The following is an 8,677-nucleotide window of genomic DNA, read 5'->3' on the forward strand; positions in this document are numbered from 1 at the left end:
ACATAGAGTCATGGAGGAACGTTAAATGGTAATAATGGTAGGAGTCACCTTCTCTATTGCTTTGAAAGACAGGACTGGAAGTGGGTTTCTTGGTAGCGTTTGCTTTTGGATGGTGGGTAATGTGTGAGGGAGGTGATGGATGGTAGTTGACTGCTGGTTGACGACCCCCTTCAAATTTAACGCTTCCCAACTGTGGAAAACTGGATAGCTCAGCTTTTAAGCGATAAGCAGTAATGACTATTTACTATTCTTGCAGTTGTTGAATCTCTCTTCTCTCTCTCCGAGGTGACTGAAAAAGGAGCTAGTGAGTGTTGATGATACAGTTAAAACATTGGATGAAAGATCCCCAACCAGCAAAGGCACAAGGGACAAAAATTCACTAATTGCTATAAATAAATACAATACTTGGATATACTTTTTTAGACTGGCAAAGGGTTAATGTTTGGTAGGGTAAGGAATTCCCTAGTGAAAAATTGTAATGTTTTTATTTTTTTTAGTTTTTTTTTGCACACCTAAAGGATTAGATGTGATCTATATATTAAGTTTATGATCTGCATTAAGTTTAGTAGAAACTGACCTTCAAATCATGTTTTTCTGACATATATTACATTTGACGAAGATTGAAAAATCAACAGCCTACAATATACTAAATTTTCAAACCTCAGAAAACATATTTTTGTGTCAAAAACTAGGATCCAAAGGTAGATTCCTACTATTTTGACTATACTTAACACATCCACGAGGTCAGATTTAGTAAAAGAAACGTCCTCCTTTCAGTTCCAACCAGGGGGTTACCCATGAGAGTAGCAAATGCTATCCCCAATAGAAAATATATATGGAGTAAATGTTAAAAAATAATTAATGAAATATAGTTAGGATTAGATTTAAGGATATTAGAGAAATATATAGAGTCCAGTATTAAAGGCTAGCGATGTTGCTATATTTGAATGTAGTTATAATCAAAATTGCTCAACAGTGGAAGTTTTTATACAAAAATATCATTATTAGTGCATTGAGAAAGAGTGACATAAAAGGGGAAATAATATAGAAAGCAAGATAGCTGGCCTTTTGCACATGAGGTCTCTGTTCATCTGGTAGGGGCCATTAATGAATGTCACCAAGCTGAAGAGATGTCACGGGTTCCAAACCCATGAAGTGTGAGCTCCTTGCTAGGAGGCCGAAGTTGGGTGTACTCCCTCGTAGTGTTAGGGTTACCCTTGTGGATCGGCAAAGGAATAATATATATATATATATATATATATATATATATATATATATATATATATATATATATATATATATATATATATATATATATATATATATATATATATATATATTCCTTTGTTTTTCCTTGTCCCTACTGCCCTTCCTTTCACTCATGTTAATACTTCATACATATCTAAAGTTGTCCGAAAGACGCAAAAGTCTAGTTTGTTTGTAGGGTTGAGAGTAAGAATAGAAATTGGGTTGGATCAAATTTTTATTTATGATCCAAATCTAATTTGATTTCTTTTAATTTCTTAATTTTTAGATTTTTTCCCCTTCTCACATTTTTTGCTTTTCGAGGCCCATCTGGGTGGTACATGGCTCATGATGTATCTTTGATGTATTTTTTGTTTATCCTACCCCAATGACCTCGCAAGTGAGGAGGTATTTCTTGATTATCCAAAAAAAAAAAAAGATTACTAGTCTTTTAGGCTGTGGAAAAAATGATAGATGAACCAATAATATTTCAGCATTTAAGCGGCACGACACATCAAGGGAACACATTATGTAACATGTTACTGCAGGCCAATAATATTTCAACAATACTTTTAATATTTATCAAGGATATTATTTTATCAATAAAAAAAGGATTCATGTCCTCATGTCCTAGTTTTGAAAATAATTGCTTATTCGAGCCTTAAACTCATATTGGATCATTGTCGTGCCTGTGTCCTTCCGAAATAAATCTTAATAAAACTCACTACAACTTTCACAGACCGACCTTGTAGTCATTGTTGGGCACACAGGTGCAAGAGGGCACCCGGTGTTTGGGGACCGATGTGTATACATAGTCTCGGTGTGGATGGATGTTGTCGTGTGTGGGTGTTGTGAGGCAACATCATTGGCACAACCAGTCATGTGGCAACAGAGGCCACTCGACGTTCAAGTAAACGATGAGTGTTCGGCAGGAGATGTGTGTGCATTGTATGGTGTTAACAGGGTCAGAATGTGGCAAGGATAACGTGAAGCACCATTGAATGAAAAATATATTAGGTGTAGTAGCAGATGGTATGAGCTGGGCTATCGATGATGTGTGGTAATAGCATATCATGCAATGAGCAACAATATCGACATTGGTTTGATGGTGTGTGGTGACACAAACGTGGTGTGTTGTTCTGCATTATGTTAGGCCAGCAGACTGGAGGGTGCCTTTGAAGATTTGGTTAAGTATCTCTCAACTTGGGATAAGAGTATCTCATACATAGCATATGATACGCAAAGGGGTGCATGTGGGTTAAGGCTAATTCTTCTGAAGATCACATTAGGTAGTCCAAACCATACATGGTGACACAAAACTAGGCAAGTGAGTGCCTAGGTGTCAATGAGTGATTTTGTTAGTGTTGTTCATTAAGACATATAACTATCAACTGTCTGCAAGGCTAGGTGTCTGCAACAACCTTTCTATAATTGCGAAGTACTTGTTGGTATCTAGGATGACGCTTTCAAGAGACTACATCATTTCCTTGGTGGTGCGACATTGTTGTTAGATTTAGTAGTTGGTTAGGGGGCATGAGCATTGCCCCCTCTTCGAAACTCAAACAATAACAACTTTCACACATTTGTGAAGAGTACTATTGCATCATGCATAGGGTGGTGTGTGGAGTCATGGCTTGGGCTAGGTCACTACACCTGACGTGGTGCGTAGGGTTAAACATTTGTTTAGACAGTTGTGCATGAGATGATGGGTAATGCCAATGATCATTTTTGCAGTCGCACATGGGGTGATGTATGGGGCCTAGGGCCATTATGTTGGCCAGATTAGGTTTGCCCGGCATCACACATGCATACGAAAAATTAGACCATGACAACTGGTATCATAGCAGAACGATTCATGGTGACACTGCCAATGGCTGAGTTGCATGTTGTGCGCTCTTGTGCGATGAGGCACATATCGTTTACAAAGTCTACAATGGTGAAGTGAAGGTTGTTTCTGGTCAAGGTATGGTTTTAGAATTACCGGCTTGATGGGTTGTTGTTGAAAGTTGAGTAAGTACACTGGATGCTTGTATGGTGTGCATGAAGGCGAAGCAGGTTATATGTTCCCCCCCCGAACAGGGCAGTTAGCTACATCTCATGATCAGGGGTCCCAAAGAGCACCACGTATGTAAGCATGTGCGTCTCGTATCCCCATGTTTGTCAGCATTAATTAGCGTTGGAGTTTGATGCGATTGCAAAGACTTAAGTACCCTCTCTTCCATTGGTGCAAAAAAAAATGCCGGTTCTTGAAAAGGAGTGGTTGTAAAGACTTAAGTGCCCCAAAGATGATTATTTAAGACCCAGTCTCTGCACTGCAGGATTATCCGAGAAAGAAATCTCCTCTGGAGGAGGCCATGAACATCAACCCTCTCACTCTCTCTCTCTCTTCTATTTTTGCTTCTGTGCACATCCATTAGAAGATCATACATTGCTCCATCAAGCATCGACTGACCTATACATTGACTCTTGTGAAGCCTGATTCCGAGTTTTTACCCTTACAGGAGGAGGGTTTGGGGGCTCCTCCCAGCGTGGGTATCATCATTCAACTTGAAGAGTTGTGGAGTCTAATTCAAAGTTTTACCCATTCATATTTTAAGGCATTAGATCTCATGTTTGAACATCCATGCATGTGCAGTTTGCTTTCATCATGTTCAGTTGCTTTCTAGATTATACTTTGAATTCTTGTATATTTTAGATCTATCGATTTGTATGTAACCAGAGCTCATTTTAATCTAAAAATTTTCTGCAACTTTATGCATATGTCTTCATGCTCTCCACAAAAAATCAGATCATTCTGAGTTTGTTTGACCCACTTTAAAAATCGAGATTCAAAACCTGTTATTTTGCACCGTTAGGATTTTAGCAGAATTAGGACCAACTTGCGGAAGTGATTTCTCCCTAACCAGAGATGATCTTTCCGATCCGTAAATAAGGTTGTTTTCTAAATTGAATCTAGTTTGTTCATATCAAATTTCAACGATTTCTATAGTGTTTTTGTACCAGTTTCGGGTCAAAAACCATAACCCTGTCACCCTGTGTCATTTTAACGGCTCAGATTTTGATCCATTTTGTTTGAATTTTATTTTCCTAATGGAAGATCATTTTTCAATTCTGTAAAACGGGTTCTATTTGTATATGTGTCTAGTTCATCCTTGTAAATTTCCAGAAATTTTCATGGTCAATTACTATTTTATTTTGATTAAATACCAGAACCTTGTATCCAGATTTTATAAATGTTCTGATTTTGGCCCCCATATCATGACTGTTGTAGCACTTCTTCAACAAATCGTTATTTGATTGACAATATTCTTCAGCAAATTATTGTTATGATTTTTTTGAGAATCTAATGAGTCTCTATTATGATTTGTAGTATTTTTGGGTCTCCAACGAGCCTCATAATGATTTATAGTGTTGTTCGGTCTTTTAACTATGATTTATAGTGCTTTTGAGTCTCCAACGAGCCCCACAATGATTTGTAGTGTTTTTCGGTCTTTTAACTAAGATTTATAGTGTTTTCGGGTCTCTAACAAGACCCACAGCGATTTATAGTGTTGTTGGATCTCGCTATAGCGATTTGTAGTGTTTCTCGCTAAACACTACAGCGATTTGTGATACAAATCGCTATCCGAATCAGGACCAACTTGTCAGGGTTATATCTCCCTAACCAGAGATCGGATTTCAAATCCGTAAAATGTAGTGTTTTTGTTATGAAGTCTAGTTTATTCCTGTAAATTTTCAGTGATTTCTATGGTCATTTGATACCTCATTTGGATCTAAAACCAGACCCCTATCAGTCTGCCTTATTTGAGTGACACAGGTTTTTATTTCATTTTGTAAGATTCATATCTCCCCAACGGAAGATCATTTTTCAAATCCGTAAAAAGGGTTTTCTTTCTCTATGTGTCTAGTTTATATCTAAAAAGTTTTATAACTTTTTATGCTCATTTGATATTTCGAACCTGTTAAAAACCGAGACATGTTATAAAATGTTATAAAACTTAAAAAGTTTGAAACTTCCTCTATGTGTCTCGATTTTTAATAGGTTCGAAATATCAAATGAGCATAAAAAGTTAAGAAACTTTCCAGATATAAACTAGACACATAGAGGAAGAAAACCCTTTTTTACGGATTTGGAAAATGATCTTCCGTTGGAGAGATATGACTCTTACAAAATGAAATAAAAACCTATGTCACTCAAATAAGGCAGACTGATAGGGGTCTGGTTTTAGATCCAAATGAGATATCAAATGACCATAGAAATCGCTGAAAATTTACAAGAATAAACTACACTTCATAACGAAGACACCATTTTTTACGGATTTGAAATCCGATCTCTTGTTAGGGAGATATGACCCTGACAAGTGGGTCCTGATTCGGATATCGATTTGTATCACAAATTGCTGTAGTGTTTAGCGAGAAACACTACAAATCGCTAAACAGTACAGCGATTTGTGATACAAATCGCTATTCGAATCAGGACCAACTTGTCAGGGTCATATCTCCCTAACCAGATATCGGATTTCAAATCCGTAAAAAGTGATATCTTTGTTATGAAGTCTAGTTTATTCTTGTAAATTTTCAGTGATTTCTATGGTAATTTAATACCCCATTTGGATCTAAAACCAGACCCCTATCAGTCTGTCTTATTTGAGTGACATAGGTTTTTATTTCATTTTGTAAGAGTAATGTCTCCCCAACGGAAGATCATTTTTCAAATCCGTAAAAATGGTTTTCTTTCTCTATGTGTCTAGTTTATATCTGGAAAGTTTTATAACTTTTTATGCTTATTTAATATTTCGAACCTGTTAAAAACCGAGACACATAGAGGAAGTTTCAAACTTTTTAAGTTTTATAACATTTTATAACATGTCTCGGTTTTTAACAGGTTCAAAATATCAAATGAGCATAAAAAGTTATAAAACTTTCCAGATATAAACTAGACACATAGAGAAAGAAAACCCTTTTTACGGATTTGAAAAATGATCTTCTGTTGGGGAGATATGACTCTTACAAAATGAAATAAAAACCTGTGTCACTCAAATAAGGCAGACTGATAGGGGTCTGGTTTTAGATCCAAATGGGGTATCAAATGACCATAGAAATCACTGAAAATTTACAGGAATAAACTAGACTTCATAACGAAAACACTACGTTTTACGGATTTGAAATCCGATCTTTGGTTAGGGAGATATAACCCTGACAAGTTGGTCCTGATTCGGATAGCGATTTGTATAACAAATCGCTGTAGTGTTTAGCGAGAAACACTACAAATCGCTATAGCGAGATCCAACAACACTATAAATCGCTGTGGGTCTCGTTAGAGACCCGAAAACACTATAAATCTTAGTTAAAAGACCGAAAAACACTACAAATCGTTGTGGGGCTCGTTGGAGACTCAAAAGCACTATAAATCATAGTTAAAAGACCGAACAACACTATAAATCATTATGAGGCTCGTTGGAGACCCAAAAATACTACAAATCATAGTAGAGACTCATTAGATTCTCAAAAAATTCATAACAATAATTTGCTGAAGAATATTGTCAATCAAATAACGATTTGTTGAAGAAGTGCTACAACAGTCATGATATGGGGGCCAAAATCAGAACATTTATAAAATCTGGATACAAGGTTCTGGTATTTAATCAAAATAAAATAGTAATTGACCATGAAAATTTTTGAAAATTTATAAGGATGAACTAGACACATATACAAAGAGAACCCGTTTTACAGAATTGAAAAATGATCTTCCATTAGGAAAATAAAATTCAAACAAAATGGATCAAAATCTGAGCCGTTAAAATGACACAGGGTGACAGGGTTATGGTTTTTGACCCGAAACTGGTACGAAAACACCATAGAAATCACTGAAATTTGGTATGAACAAACTAGATTCAATTTAAAAAACAACCCTTTTTACGGATCGGAAAGATCATCTCTGGTTAGGGAAAAATCACTTCCGCAAGTTGGTCCTAATTCTACTAAAATCCTGACGGTGCAAAATAACAGGTTTTGAATCTCGATTTTTAAAGTGGGTCAAACAAACTCAGAATGATCTGATTTTTTGTGGAGAGCATGAAGACATATGCATGAAGTTGCAGTAAAAATTTTAGATTAAAATGAGCTCTGGTTACATACAAATTGATAGATCTAAAATGCACAAGAATTCAAAGTATAATCTAGAAAGCAACTGAACATGATGAAAGCAAACTGCACATGCGTGGATGTTCAAACATGAGATCTAATGCCTTAAAATATGAATGAGTAAAAACTTTGAATCAGACTCCACAACTCTTCAAGTTGAGTAATGCTACCCACGTTGGGAGGAGCCCCCAGACCCCTCTCCTATAAGGGTAAAAACTCTGAATCAGGATCTACAACTCATTTCGTTGAATGATGCTACCCACGCTGGGATGAACCCCCGGACCCCCCTCCTGTAAGGGCAAAAACTCTAAATCAGGCACATAAGTAGAGAGAGAAGGGAGAGAGAGTGAGAGGGTTGGTGTTCATGGCCTTCTCCAGGAGGAACCCTTTACCTCCCTTGATTTCTTCTCTAGAGAGAGAGAGGGTTTTACAGTGTTTTACGAAGAAGGAAGAAGAAGAAGATGACGATGGAGCAATATAGGATCGTCTGTTGGATGTGCACAGAAGTAGAGAGAGAAGAGAGAGAGAGTGAGAGGATTGTTGTTCATGGCCTTCTCCAGGAAGAACTCTTTGTTTCCCTTGATTTCTTCTCTAGAGAGAGAGAGGGTTTTACAGTGTTTTACGGAGAAAGAAGAAGAAGACATGTTTGTCCTTTTTTTGAACAGAAAAAGAAGAAGACTTTGAAGAGTCAACATCATCCTCGACTTTCTGGATGGAGGACATGTTTGTCCTTTTTTTGAACTGTTTGTTTTTTTTTTTTGAATGAAGGGCATTTTTGTCATTTTCTCAAACCATCACTTTATGAGAAGAATAGCAAGAAAGGGTACTTAAGTCTTTGCAACAACACCAGAGTCAGATGCAAAGTTATGTCAACATACACGGGAATACGAGCCCCATGTGCTTGTATACGTGGTGCTCATTCAAAGCCCCGAACACAAACGTGGGATTCAGTGAATCATCGGGGGCGAACATACACAACCCTCCCGCATGAAGGGGTGCTTGCTAAGTCTGCAACATGGGAAGTTGATGAGTGGTTTTGGATCAAAAGTGATCAAAGACTTGTATCTACAATTGTGCTTGTGGAGGAGCATCAGATCGATGAACTTGACATCACGTGTTAGGCCATGAGCATGCGGTTGAGGTGCATATATTGTGGTGCTAGCATATGGAGTGGCAGAGTGATCGACTCTTGTGTTAGGGACTTGCACTTGTAGGAATGTAGTGGAGTGCCCAAGGCTGAGGAGAGTCTTTGTTGGAGTTCGGTTGTTAGGTGGAGCAAACTATAATA

The sequence above is a fragment of the Nuphar pumila genome, chromosome 14 (genome assembly GCF_984573655.1).
Source record: "Nuphar pumila chromosome 14, dmNupPumi1.hap1.1, whole genome shotgun sequence".
Classification (NCBI taxonomy): domain Eukaryota; kingdom Viridiplantae; phylum Streptophyta; class Magnoliopsida; order Nymphaeales; family Nymphaeaceae; genus Nuphar; species Nuphar pumila.